The sequence below is a fragment of the Camelus bactrianus genome, chromosome X (genome assembly GCF_048773025.1).
Source record: "Camelus bactrianus isolate YW-2024 breed Bactrian camel chromosome X, ASM4877302v1, whole genome shotgun sequence".
In the NCBI taxonomy this organism is placed as follows: domain Eukaryota; kingdom Metazoa; phylum Chordata; class Mammalia; order Artiodactyla; family Camelidae; genus Camelus; species Camelus bactrianus.
In genome coordinates, this window is record NC_133575.1 from 7,580,357 (window position 1) to 7,594,990 (window position 14,634).

General features: G+C 41.5%; 1 protein-coding gene across 2 annotated transcripts in view; it reads right to left on the minus strand.

Annotated features, from left to right (window-relative positions):
- MID1 (midline 1) overlaps positions 1 to 14,634 on the minus strand; it is a 559,519-nt gene that overhangs the window by 258,100 nt on the left and 286,785 nt on the right. The gene's annotated exons all lie outside the window — the stretch shown is intronic.

The following is a 14,634-nucleotide window of genomic DNA, read 5'->3' on the forward strand; positions in this document are numbered from 1 at the left end:
ATCACCCTCATTGTACCATGTGACTCACTGAACCAAGCTGCTGCAAATGCCCAGATGTTCTAGCCTCCAGACGGATTTATTTATTTTTAAATTTTTAATGGAGGCACTGGGGATAGAGCCCAGGACCTCATGCATGCTAAGCACGTGCTCTACCTCTGAGCTATTATCCTTCCCCTGGACGGACTTATTCTTAGTGGCAAAGAGTTCCTGGTTTTCACCAAGTTAAACGCAAACAGCTAAATGAAAAGGGCTGGATAAAAGCATTACAAAGACTAGATCCTGGCCCCAATTCTGCCACCTGTAGGTTTAAGATTAAGCATCACTTTAGGAAGCGGTGGAAATTGAGTTTGCGCTGTGTTTACAGCGCTATTGAGAAGATCCCATCTTTGACAAGTGTAAACTCCAGAGAGTTTGAGAATGTATGGAATAATTATTAATATTTTCCTAGAGGGCAAGAGAATGGGTGTTGCGACTATGACCATCTCTACACGTGCAAAGAAGAAGGCTGGAGCAAAGATTTAGTCCATCAATTAATGTCCTGAGCATCTTCTGTGTGTCTGCATTGAGCTTACAGAAATAAAACACAACCGTTGTTCTGATGGTGTTCAGTCCATCCACTGAAAGAGACCCAGAGACAAGGACTAAGAGAGCAATAAAATGCCAGAGGAAGATGCAATGATTTATGTCCAGGAGGAGGCCAGGGAAGGAGACACAAAAGAGATAATGTTTGATCTGAGCTTTGACGTTTACCAGGCAGAGAAAAGCTGGGAGGTGTTCCTGAGCAGAGATGCACTCGTGGAGTAAGGGTGGCGGGACGGTGCAAAGCAAGCTTGAGAAGAGCCCAGGAGGCAACGAGGACCGTGGTTAGAACACAAGATATATTGGCACTGATACCAGCTAAGTGGATGAAGGGAGCCACTGAAGACTGTAGAGCTTGGGAGTGAGATGCTCAATCTGTTAGTGGGGTCAACGTGGGGACAGGGTGAAAGATGGAAGTGACAGGGGAGACTAGAGGAAGGAAGAGCCATCTTAATAGTTGAGGACAGAGTTGAGGAGGATTAGCCTGACAGTGAGAGTTAGTGCAGTGGCAGCTGGAATATGAGGTTTTTTGTTTTTGTTTTTGTTTTTGTTTTAGGAAATCTATGAGTCAGAGGATTTGAAAACATTCCCAGTCTGCTTCAAAACTCAAATATTTGTGAATTTCAGGGGAGAGCAACTCTTCAAAAATTGCAACCTCATTTGACTGCTATATACATTTTCCTAATTAAGGCAAGGGATATGCAGAATATGAAAATAAAATAATCATTTGTTTGTGGGTATTAAATTTTTTTTCTCTAGGCCTCAAACTCCTTACTTCATGGAAGCCTTTCTCTCTCCTTAACTTCCCTCCTGTGTGTATTTGGAAGCTACCCAGGAAGCATTCCCTCCTCTGAACCCCAAGTGTGTGAGACTTTATGAGAAGACACGTTTATGCATTTAAGATCTGCGCACACCTTCTGAAACTTCCTCACGTCATATCCATGCCCTTTCAAAGCCAAAAGCTTCAAACATTAGGCCCGATCTTACAGGGGAAAAAAAGAGGAAAATTTTTTTTAGGTGGATCAATTCTTTAAACTTCTGGGGTACACTGAGTCATCTGGAGATGATGATGGGTCATGAGATTCTAGTGGCCCAAATTGTTAGGAACTTACACGGTCTTGCTGCCCCTGGGACAAATATATTTCCTTTGATAAATGGCTCCAGCTTCTCCCACCTGGCTGGCATCTCCCCTGCTTGCTGTTCACAGGGCCCCTCTCCAAGCAGTCCCATTGTTCTCTGGCCCCCACCCATCTAGTTGGCTGTCATGATGCTGACACAGAGCCAACAACGGCAGGGACAGGGCTTCAATGTCCCAGGCCCATGTTCAATTTAGAGCCCCTCCCATGTCCCATAAGACAGGAAACAATTAAATGCGCAAACTCAACTTTTGATTGATGAGGTGCCCTTTGTGAAGTCTGAAATTAAACAACAAGCTGAGGGCACGCTGGTGGAGGTTGCTAGCATGAACAATGTATAATCTATCCAGAAGAGCTCAGTAGGAGGTCTGAGTTACAGAGAAGTGCATGTTTATAGGTTATTGATACCTTAACATCAAGACAACTCTTAATTTAGATGAAATGACAATCATGTTGGGTAGTTAGCACCTGAGCAATTGATTGTTATGAATTAACCCATCCCCACAAGCTAGGGAGGACTCTAATTATAATCAGGTGAATGACTGGAAAACAAAGGAGGGTTTAGGGAGATATAAAACCAATTTCAAGGTTATCAATACATGTGATGGTGGTCGTGTAACATGTATGCGATGTCACCTCAAAGAAAAATGGTTTCATCCACTGTGCAGTAGATGGGGGCGGGTTATAAGATAAGTGAGGGTCTGACCGCTGGTACTTTCAGCCTCATTAATTAAATGTTCCAGAGAAACCTGTGACAGGGCAGGTTGGTACCGTGGGGGGTGAGGTTGGGAGGCACATTCTGGTGCTGCCACAAGGCAAGGTAGTCTTTGCTGCTGCTATTGCAAGGGTCCCTTCTTTCTACCGCTCCTCTGCAGTCAGCTTTGGGGTCATGCATATTTTTCATTTATGCAGAGCAGATTATTTCTGGAAGGTTCTAACCCTATCCTCATGCATAGCCACACTAGGTAATGTAGAGTGTTTCACCCATCTTCCCTGCCAGAAATGCCTGTGCTAATAGTCCACCATTTTCCTATCCTCTTCTTCAATGTTCGATTAGATCCAAAAGAGCTCTGTCTCCACAGAGCACTGATAAATTGCCAACATTCTGTGGAACAGGAAGGTGCAAATGGTCCAAGCAGAGATGTCATCACCAGAAAGGGTAGACCAGGACCTCGCTACTCACAGTGCGGTCCCTGAACCTGCAGCGTTAGCATCTCCAGGTAACTTGGTAGAAATGCTCCACCTCAGACCTGCTAAGTCAGCATCTGCACTTTAACATGATGATTTGAGTGCACATTACAGTTTGCACTGACCTTGAAGAAAGAACAGCAGTGTTGTTTGGAACAAGGATGACCAAACCAAGGGGAGGAAAGAGATGACTGAAGATAAACTGGCTATTTTGCTCTTCCGGAGCAACATTCTCCTCATCGGTTCCTGAAGCAGGTTGAGCATCTGACTCGCTATTTACAAATACATATTTCCAGATCGCATACCAGAGATTCAGACTCTACTGACCTGAGAAGATACCTGAGAATCTCCATTTTTAGCAAGCACCTGTGTGAGTCTCCTGGCGCTGGCTGTTTCTGCGTCTCCTGTAGATCACTCTGGGTCTCAACCAGCTACTACCTACCCCTGCTTCTAAGCCACCATCATAAATTCATGGCCATCAATGTCAGGGTCCGGTTGCGGAGTCACCCAGCACCATTCTCAAATCCAAGGCCATCTTTAGACTTACTGACCATGAAGACTTGAAATTACAGACCTGCATTTGTTGTTGGCCTGACTAGTATTATCCAAGACAGCTGAGGAAGTGTGAGTCTGTATTTAGAAGGATATTTGGGAAGGCATGTTTGTTGAGGGGGAAGGCATGTTTGTTGAGGGGAAATGCCTGTGATTCCTAGTGGGCGGTGGGCACTGGGTTGCATCCTTAGTTATCACAGTCATGCCTGCCTGTGAGGATGTCACTCCATCAGAAAACTATGCAATGCCAATGTAGGATTTTGCTCAGATTATTTTCTCATTTAAAACCAGGGTCTTTATTGCCTGAAATAAAAAGGGAATTTCAGGCCCCGAAGTTGATCAACTGTCAGCATTTGTCTTCTCTGTCCCCTCCCGAGGCTTCAGAAGAAACATCCAGCTCTCTGCCCAGGGGCCACTTCTTTCCCTGAGTCCTCTCACAAAGGACTTTGCCTGCAGGGCAGCAGTTTGGAAATAGCCTTCTTTTCCCTAAAAATGCCAATGTAAGGAGTATAGTGCAGGGACCAAGAGTGGGAATTCTCCAGCTACCCTGCCTACTTCCTCTAAATCCTACCTGCCTCTTACAAAATATGGGAAGTTGGGCAACTTATCCAGAGTCCCTGTGCCTCAGGTGGGCAGCTAGAAAGGGAATAATCATAATACCTGAGTCACAGAGCTGTTGACAGGAGCAGATGGGAAAATGCAAGGTGATCTAACTGACAGACAGCATTGTCAACTTGCTTTCCAAATAGTCCCTCCACCTAGAAACTTGCAAGAGCAGATGGGGGCCAATTATCCAGGCCCCTTCCCCCCTGGCCTCCTGGGTACCCAGATTTCTCTATCCTCTGCAGGAAAACTGGCACCCAAGCGGGGACATTTTTCTATAGCTTAGCCCATCAGATGAGGACATGATTTTTTTGCCTTTGTCTTGCTACCCTCACCATGCAGAGTCTAGAGTCCACTACAGCTTTCTTCATTTTTGGTTCAAAAGTAGACCCTGCGAGTACTTCACTCTATCATGCCCAATCAAAATGCCTCTCAACTTCCAAAGGCCCTGCCCCTACCCGTACTCCAACCCGGTTTCCCTTTCATCTGGTAGTCTCTGATCTAGAACCAGTGAGAATGGCCCTGCCTCCTCTGTAAGTCCCACCCCCTTTTGCAGCCGCCTTCCGAATCTGGCCTCTGTTGCCTCGGTTTGCTCAAATAGCTTTTGCGGTATTAAGGGGAAATGGGAATAGGGCATGTGGTGGGATGGGGCGGGTGGAAACAGAAATCTTAAAAGACAAAACGAATAAGCACTGAGCTCCCAACTTCCATGTGTAACATCCGTGGGAGTAATGCGATCGCAGAATGGAGGCGGCAGTCGGCTGACTGGGAGGGTGAACGGGGTGCTCTGTGCTGGTTTGGCGGAAAAGACTGTCTTCCCCAGTAAGCAAATTATTGATTATAAACTGTTATGATTCCTTCGGAGCCACTGTGGCCAACTGTATTATTCCATCGGCCTTAAATGTCTGCTATGTTCCCATGCCAAAACCCTTATGAAATTTCCACTGGAAAAAAAAATGAGTAGCAAATTCGGGTCTCAGTGCTCATATATAATTTCAGATTTCATTAATGGTTATTAAATATATGCCCCGAGGAAGGATAAAGTTCCTCATATGAGTGGAAAGAGAATTGAATTTATAAATAAGGTGACTCTGTTTTCAAGGACTATTCATTAGGCATATTCAGGACACACTTAAAAAAGAACTTTTAAATGAAAGGTGTTTAAAATCTCACAGGATAAAAATGTTGGGACAATACAGTCTGGCTGAAAAAATTCTAAAAACTCCTCTAAGTCTGAAATATTTTTCTTTGCCTGGAGTTTGAAAATGAATTTGGGGAAAATTTTTTAAAAGTTCTAAAAATGTTTTCATATTGCGGCCAAAAGATATCCACATTTAGGAAATAGGGATGTATCTCTTGGTAGGTGGAAAACTGGATGCTAAAAAGAATGGTGAAATTTTTTCTTAATCTCCTTTTAAGAATCACAATTATAAAAAGATGAAAAGAGACTATTAATTTTGACTAAGCAAAAGCCCTTTGAAAAAGCTTTGGGCTACTAAAGCCACATAACCTGGAAAATATATTCTTAGTAGGAGTTGTCAAATGTCCAAGTAAGAAATTCAAATCCTTTTCAGATCTGTTGTAAATCTCCCTCAAAGCTGTACAAATAGTATAGTGTTAGCTTGATGTGAATAAGTAGATGGAGAACGTTTGAAAGAGATAGTGAAGTTGTCAAAAGTTTGGAAGAACTGAGCAGAGCAGTTTAGTTTTTTTTTTTTTTTTAATCTTATGAAGGCAAGTGAAATATGGGCCTGAGTGCTAAATTCCTAAGGAGAGATATTGTTGAACTCAAGACATTTTTGTACCAGGTGAGGTTTCTGACATCTATTTACATGGAATGTCTTATTAGAAAAGAAGAGACAAGATAATTTTGTTGCCATCTGCTAGCCGGCTGCTGCTACCTGAAGCATCATTAGAGATAAAATATACAGCATGCCTTTAAGAGTAGTCAGTTCAAATTTCAGCTTTTCTTACTAAAAAACGAACTCTGTGACATTTTTAGCCTCCCTCACCAAATCTTTTATAAATAACCTTAACACAAATAAACTGTTGAAGCAATGAAGAGAGTTTTTCTATTTGCATTTTATCTCGTAAGACCCCCTGAAATGGAATTTTATCTTTTCAAACAAGTAATTCCCAGAGAGGGGCTGAGATGAATAAACTCTGCCTCTGCTCGATTGCGTATTTGTTTCCCGAATGAGATAGGCTGTGTGATGGAGCCGATGTGATTAGCCTGACCTGTGGGACCAGAAGGCCATTTTCTATTGACCCTGTAATCTCCACGATCAGTCTCAGATCTAGGGAACATTTCCCTCAGAAAGTTCACATCATCGCAAATGAAAAGTCTCATTATTCAAAACCAGTAATTATTCAGTGGTAAAATACATCAAACATAATTCCTATTTTTACTATTACCTAGGTATCCAAATTCAAAGATGTTGGCTTAATATTTGAAAATGTTGAGTTTTACATTATCCTAAATAATTTTTTTTCTTGTAAGTTTGATTCTAAGATACATGATTTAAAAAAAAACAACAACAAAAAACCAGGCTGTTTCTCATACCCAGAGAGCAATGCCAGAGAACTTGTAGGCAAAGTTTGAGAAAGCTATCCTAAAGTGACATTTATATAAGAGGATAAGCACGGAAATGCTAGTGTGAATCTTGTTCAGCTGGTTATAAAGTGGTTGACGTTTGTTTGCGGATTGAAGATTTAAATAGAAATGCTTTGGAACAAGAAGCAAAAAGCAACGCAAATCCAAATATGTCCTCTATTAAGCTACAGAGCAGTAAAAGGGATTCAAAGAGAAGATTGTAGAAAACAAAAATCGACTTCCCTCCCTGAAACAGTACTAAAAAGTAGAAAAAAATGCAACATATTAAATCATTTCTATTGTCCAGTGTACAGATTTTTTTTAAAGAGTTGCTGATGGGAGATAGTAACTAACCGGGCAACGAGCAGGGAAGAATGAATTTTTAAAACCCACAAACTAAACGTCAAACGATACTTTCATGGAGCAAGAGGAGTTCCCTGTCATTTCAGAGGGAGCAGGAGAAAAAGAACAGATTTATCTGTTTCTTAGCAAAGACATTTGGAAAAAGAGCCTGGCGAAACCAGAATCTCACCAACCCCCAAGCCAGGGGTCCTTATCGACAGCATAAAAGCTCAGGTGGCAGCTATAGAATTTCAGATGAACTAATAAATATGGAGCGAGCCAGCCGAGTTCAGCGGGAGAGAATGCCAGCAATTTACCAGCGGATGCTTAGGAGCACGTCGTGAGTACATCTCGTTATAATTTTCAGAGAAATGAAGTTTCAGAAATTTTGGAATGGCAGAGGTGACCCACTGAAGTAAAGAAGGTCAAGGACAAACTTGGGGTGGGACAGCTGGTGAAAAGGGAACAGGGTTTGTTTTTCTTCTCTGTTGCTAAATACTTTCCCATGTTCGCATGCCCACATACCCAAACTTACTACGAGGAAGCAGAAAAAGGAGGTGTACTTTGTAAATAGTTTCTAATGGATAGAATTCCACTCTGTGATGTCAGTCTGTCACTAATTTTCTTGGTGACATGACACCACCTTAAGAAATGAACAAGGGGGGAGGGGTATAGCTCAGTGGTAGAGCGTGGGCTTAGCATGTACGAGGTCATGGGTTGAATCCCCAGCACCTCCGTTAAAAAAAAAACTTGAAAAATAAAGAAATGAACAAGATACCAAGGAGATAACCTTTTCTCTATTTATGTACACATGCACAAATACAGTATCATACAGATACACATTACTATATATGAAATAGATAACAAGGACCTACTATATAGCACAGGGAACTATATTTAATTTCTTGTAATGAGCTGTAATGGAAAAGAATCTGAAAAAAATACATATGTATATGTATAACTAAATCACTTTGCTGTACTCCTGAAACTAACATTGTAAATCAACTACACTTCAATAAAAAGTAAGAATTTTTTAAAAAGCATACAGCAAACAGCCATTTACAACACAGAAAATTTCTATAGTGTGTATAAATTAAGCTACTTTGGAAGGAAAAAAAATCCCATGCTATTTATTTATGCAAGTGTTTTCAAACAAGTTTTTCAGATTATCTGATGATAAGTGTAATGTAATCATTTACGAGCGAGCTGTGAAATAAAAAATCAGGACATTGCATGTGTAGAGCAAAACAGAGAAATTTCACGAGGAGCTTTTAATTCTGGGAGGAACATTTTGGATAGAGTATTAAGATTGATTGTATCTAATTAAAATGCTAAATCATCTAGTGAACAAAGGCAGACAAGTGAAAACACTAGGGTCTGCAGACTTACAGCGAGGGCCTTTGGGAGCCCCCGGTCCAACTCCCTCCCTTCGCAGACGAGGAGCCTACGATCCCGGACATTCCTAGCACGTGAAATCACACACACAAGCTCGGGTCAAGGCTCTGTGTCCAGTCATTTATGGAGACATCAGAAGGGGGAGATATACACACACTCGAACACATAGAGAAAGAAAGGATGTGAAAACAATGTAGCGTGCGGTTGTGGGAATGTGTCCTCCCCCAGGAAGAAAACACACACACTTTGAAGGGAAAAGGAATTCATCAAGTGTCGAGTCCAGCCTTCCTGTTACTTGCTGAAAGGATGGGTGGCAGATACGGACTCTCAGATGAAGTCAAAAGGGCGAGGAGGCCCAATTTACTTGGAAAGGATGCCTCCAACTTCCCAGGGGACTGGATCCAAATCGCACTGTCACCTTACCTCTCTGGTGTCCTCCGCAATTGGAGGCCTCCCATCTTGTTTAAAAACTACTTTCTCCCTGAAGCTCCCTAGCTGAAAATCATCTCTTTGCCACAGATACCTGGAGCCTTCAGTCTCATTCATAAAATTTTCACTGCCTTCTGCGTGTACCCAGAGACCCTAGCGTGGTGACCCTGAAACGTGAGCATGAGTCAGCTTCACCTGGAGGGCTTGCCAAGATGGACTGCTAGGTTCTACCTCGAGTTCTCAACTCAGCAAGTCTGGGTAGGGCCTGGGAACCTGCATTTCTAACAAATGTCCAGTGCTGCTGAGGCTGCTGGTACCCAGATCACACCTGGGGTTAGTGCGCTGCATGAGCACAACTTAGTTTGGTTGAAAATGGATTACTAAACTGATGGATGAAAATGATGCTCTTTTATTGAACCACAGTAAGTACGGTGTAGGCATCTATCACCTGCAGATGAAAGCAGTGACAAAGCCTGAGGTTTCTAGCAGTACCATTGGGAAAATATTGACAAAAGTTAAAATTTTTTCCAAAAAGGGGTTTAAATGATCTCCGTATGCAAGAACAATGGGATGGAACTTGAAAAAAAAAGTTGTCTCAGTCATAAAAGCTAAAAGCGTAATTCCTGTAATTGTTGAGGCTGATGCATGCGGTCACAAAAAGTGTGGGGGAGTTTTTGTAAGTCATTTTGGGGTTAAATTAAGTATTTCTGAAACCACCTCATTAGAAAAGAACTTTGTAATGATTGAAATGTTACATTCGAATTCTTTCTTTTTAAAGAAAAGTTTCACGGAGTTTAACCTGGATATTCTTATACTGAATTTTACTTTTCAGCAGAAAATGGAACTCTATCAAAATGAAGAAATAAATGTTCTGCTCAAGCCTGCTCTTCAGAACAATGTGATTATTGATAAATCAGCTTTTCTATTTTGGCTAATTTATTATGTATCAGAAAGAAAAGTAAGAATTTATATATAGATTTGAGGGCAACTCAAAAAGTTATGCATCCTGGTAATGCTTTTAAACCGTATTAATGTACATCAATTGCTCTCATAATTCACTTTATATCTTACATTAAAGACCAGTTTATCAAGTCAAGATACAAGGCTTCTTTGTTCTAAATTGATTTATTTATTCTCTTAACTCTCATCTGAATCTACAGGCCACTGACAGAATTTTGCTAGGTCTCCAAATGGCTCTACGTCTACTTGAAAACAATCTTTAACAGTACTTTTTCCTATGTTACTCTCCTCCAAATGGAATTAAAATAGATTTAACATTTTGTTTCTCAAGCTTTAAGAAAAGCTGCAAAAATTTAAAGAATGCAAATCACAAATTACATCTATACAACAAGCAGATGAAGTGAACCATTTAAAATCTGTACACAGTTAATTAATTTTGCACTGGCAGGCAAGTGATTACAGATGTTCCCCACACATAACCTTTCCCATTTTGCATCTTCCCTCCTGTAAAGCACTCGTTTCTTTCTCAGAAGCTCCCAGATAGTCAATACTCCATTTTCAAGGGATGTGGACAACAGAAATGTACATTATTCTAATTGTGCATTGAAGAAGGTGGCTGAAATCATGCAATTTCTCTAGTAATTTCACCGTGGCGGTAGGTGACAAGACGTCCCCACGGAGTGAGCCTCTGAAACATTCCACCTAAGCGCTCTTGCTCCATTTTGCGCTGCAGTTGAATACTGGGGGGAGACTGAGTGGGGACCCTCAACCCGCATGTGGTGCTTCTAGGATGTGGGGAAGGGGCTTTACTGATTTTCAGAACCTTCTCTTGCAGTGTGAAGGGACTGAAAACACAGACACGTCAAATCTGATTTCTGAGGCGACATGGGATAAGGAAGGCTTCTGGTTAATTACACCCACTGGCAAGACAACCTGAGTCACTGTCTTCCCCTCTGTGAAGCCACCTTCCTTTATCTGCTGCCCTGGGAGCGCCTGTGCGGTCTACCTGCTCCAGAGAGTGCCTTCACCTTGCTTTCCACTGCCCTGCCCCGTCACCAGTTTCTCCTTAGTCACCTTTGTCACGGACTTCACGGTGTTGCCCGCTTGATGCATGACTCTCTGCACTCATTTCAGTTGCACAAGTTTCTGTTTTGAACTCCCCTCTTCAGGGCCACCGCCGCATTCAGTCCTCTAGCAAAAGAAGTGTCCAGGGGATTGGTAAAGTGCAACTTAAAGACAGATATAAAAACTATTCTAGGCAAGTGAACTCAGCTGCCAGATATATTAGGCAAGAGGAGGCCCAATGGCAGTGTTGGTGGGAATATCAATTGGTGCAGCCACTAAAAAACTTATTAGAGTTACCATATGATCCAGCAGTCCCACATGCACCCCAACGTTCATAGCAGCACTATTTACAGTAGCCAAGATATAGAAGTAACCTAAATGCCATCAACGGAAGAATGGATAAAAAAGATTTGATACACACACAGAGGAATACTACTCAGCCATTAAAAAGAATGAAATAATGCCATTTGCAGCAACATGGATGGACCTGGAGATTGTCATACTAAGTGAAGTAAGTCAGACAGAGAAAGACAAGTATCATATGATATCACTTATATGTGGAATCTTAAAAAAAAAGATACAAATGAACTTATTTACAAAACAGAAAGAGATTCAGAGACATAGAAAACAAATTTATGGTGTCAAAGGGGAAAGTAGGGGGTAGGGAGGGATAAATTAGGAATTTGGGATTAACAGATATACACTACTATATAAAATACATAAACAACAAGGACCTACTGTATAGCACAGGGAATTATATTCAATATCTTGTAATAACCTGTAGTGAAAAAGAATCTGGAAAAGAATATATATGTATATGTAACTGAATCACTTTGCTGCATACCCAAAACATTGTAAATCAATGATAGTTTAACTAAAAAAAAAAGTAGGCCCAATTGGAATCTGGGCTGGACTTGACAGCTGACCCCCAAGGACACTGGTCCCCTCTAACGTGCTACCTCATGGTGTTGCTGTGCTGGCTCTGACGGTCCTACCCTTCCAGAATGCACAACCTCGCCAGCACAGGATGCACACCATTCTGGGAGGCACTTTTCCAAACCAATCTGTTTTCCGAGTTGAACCCTTTACATCAAGTCAACCACCAACCACACCCATGACATCATGATCAAGGCTCAGCACATGACAGGGATGTGAGTCCTGGAGAGTCAAGTGCAGGGGAAGGCTCATTCGGAGAAACAAAAGCACATGCTTTCATTAATCTACAGTGGCACCATCTCCACCATGGTCACTGTTAACACTGCTCACCCTTCTCTTTTCATCCTTTTACTGGCTTACCTAGTTAAGTCCCCTTCTCCCTAAAGATATGAGAAGAATATAATATTTACATTCTCCATTCTGAAACTGTAAAATGACTTTTATTTTCTTGGGTACACCTCAGGTAGACAAGACAACTGAAAAATTTACATTACCTTTTTAGACTATCCCTATAAACATCTCACGGGCTTTTGCGACTGTATTACTTGGGAGGGGGAACGGTAATATAAAGTTGTCTTCGTCTTGTCAAAAAACAAAACAAAAACAAAAAAGAAAACTGGACTCATCTGGAAAAAAACCAGGCTGTCCTAAGCTTCTGTTCATCCCTGGGAAAAGTCCAGAATTGTCTGCTCTTTCAGCATGAGACTCTAAAGACTACTCACATCAATCACTACTTCCTGCCTTGAAACTAACAGTCCAAGCTTCATCATCACTTTTATTTTCTATTAATGACTATATAAGGACCTGAGAACGGCAGGAAGTTATCTTACCACATGGCTGGCATCCACCATCAGCTCTTGCTCACACAACTAACAGTAAGGAAATCCTTACTGTTACCAAAGTCCTTTCACCAAAGGTAGACTAGGACATTTAAGTAAACTGTTACAAGAGCCTAATTATGTGGAACCTGCATTCCATTCTTGTTCTTTTGTTTCTTTTTGTCTCCCTCCCTCTGGGGTGCATGCATGCATGCATGCATACACACACACATACACACACACACACACACACACACACACACACACACACACTTTTGAATCTCCTATAGGTGAAGAAGATGCTGCTTTTCTTAACTGGTAAAGACCTATTTATTTAATCAGCGATAATGTGCTCTACCAGGCACCTCCAGGGTCGTCTTCTTTAACCAAGGACACTGAAGTGCTGGCCACTCTCGGGACAGAGTTTAGTATAAAATAGGACTCAGGTGGTTGAAAAAGGGCCAAGGAACTCTGTGAGGTTGTGTGTCTGGGATCCTCCACATGCACCTCAGATGTTTCTGTCATGAGGTCTCAATGGGGAACACTAGTTGGCTGCCTCTTTGGTTACAGGATAATTACAATAGAAAATAAGCATAATTCTGGGCCTGGCTTTCAGATAATCCCAACTTACAACATTTGGAATAAAGTCTTTTTAATTTTTAGCAATCTATGAGGGAAAGATTGGCTCTGATCCTTCACCTTTCCCTGGATCCCGGCCCTTGGCCATAGTACACTGTAGGGAGGGTAGACCTTATTTTTTTTTTTTTTTTTTTTTGACATTGGTCTTTCTGTTGTTGTTGTTGTTGAAGTGTAGTCAGCTTACAATGTCATGTTTCTCTGCCTCTTGACTGGGTCACATGACCTGTTTTGGCCCATGGAATGAGGTGGAAGGGACTGTGTGCCAGTCCTAAGCCCAGGATTCAAGAGGCCTTGCGTGTTTCCACTTGTTCTCTTGCAACTGTGACTGCCAGGAGAATATGTCTGGGCTTGGCTGCTGGTCCCAAAAGAGGAATGAGAGTTGCTTGCGGCAGAGCTCTCCCCAAGCCAAGAGCAGATAATCCACCACTCAGCTCATCAGCAGACATGGGAGACATAATAAATCATAACTGCCCTAAGCCAGTACATGTGGGGGTGGTTTGTTACATGGTATGAACTAACTGATACATTATCAAATCACTATCAGGCAGGTTTGGTTCACAGCACTAATTGGTAGTGGTCCACTTGATTAACTTATTTTTAAATGTGATATAACAATACAATAATGCCACTCAATATAATCTTAAGAGAATCCTAAAAGAAACAGATTGGCTTTTGAGTCGGACGGCTCTATACTCATTCAGAGGGAAAGTTTTCTTTCAGAGCCTCAGTTTGTGCATCTGTAAAGGAAGAACTATCATCCTTACCGTGAATAGTAGGAGTGGGTAAAGTATGTAATTTCCCCAGCATACGGTAGAACAATCAATGCTAGCTATTATTTTCACTCAGTACAATGTGCAAGAGAAAGTCTATTTATACTTGAGTCATTATTTGTAGCCCATGAGCTTTTCCTTCTTTTAATTTTTTGCTGCATGTCTTCTGGTTTCACTTACAGAACTCCTCTCTTTTCCTTGCCTTAGGTCTTTGGAAAAATTCAAGTATAAAATCTGCCATTCTCTTTGCCCAGTGCCCAAAAGGGATGATTTATCAAAAGTGGTAAGTCCCACAGAGCTATTTATATTGCTCTGGACACAAGTTTCATGTTATAGACAAATTTTCAAATGTTAAATTCTTTTGAAAGAAAATCAAGCATAGCAGATCATTAACTGTCCTCCTTAAAAAGTGAATGTTCTTTTCTCTCCCCTATCTTCCATCAACTCCTTCAAACAAGTACTGGATATAATTGAGATGGTTTCTAATTAAACCCATGACCAACTTGGTATAAAGCCAGGACAACAAGAAAATGCTTTCCCTTGTAGCTACAGAAATAATCTTAGTTGGCAAAGGACTGTCAGATGATTTGGCCAGGAGTGAGCCACCTTCTTCTGAAAAGGGCCAGAGA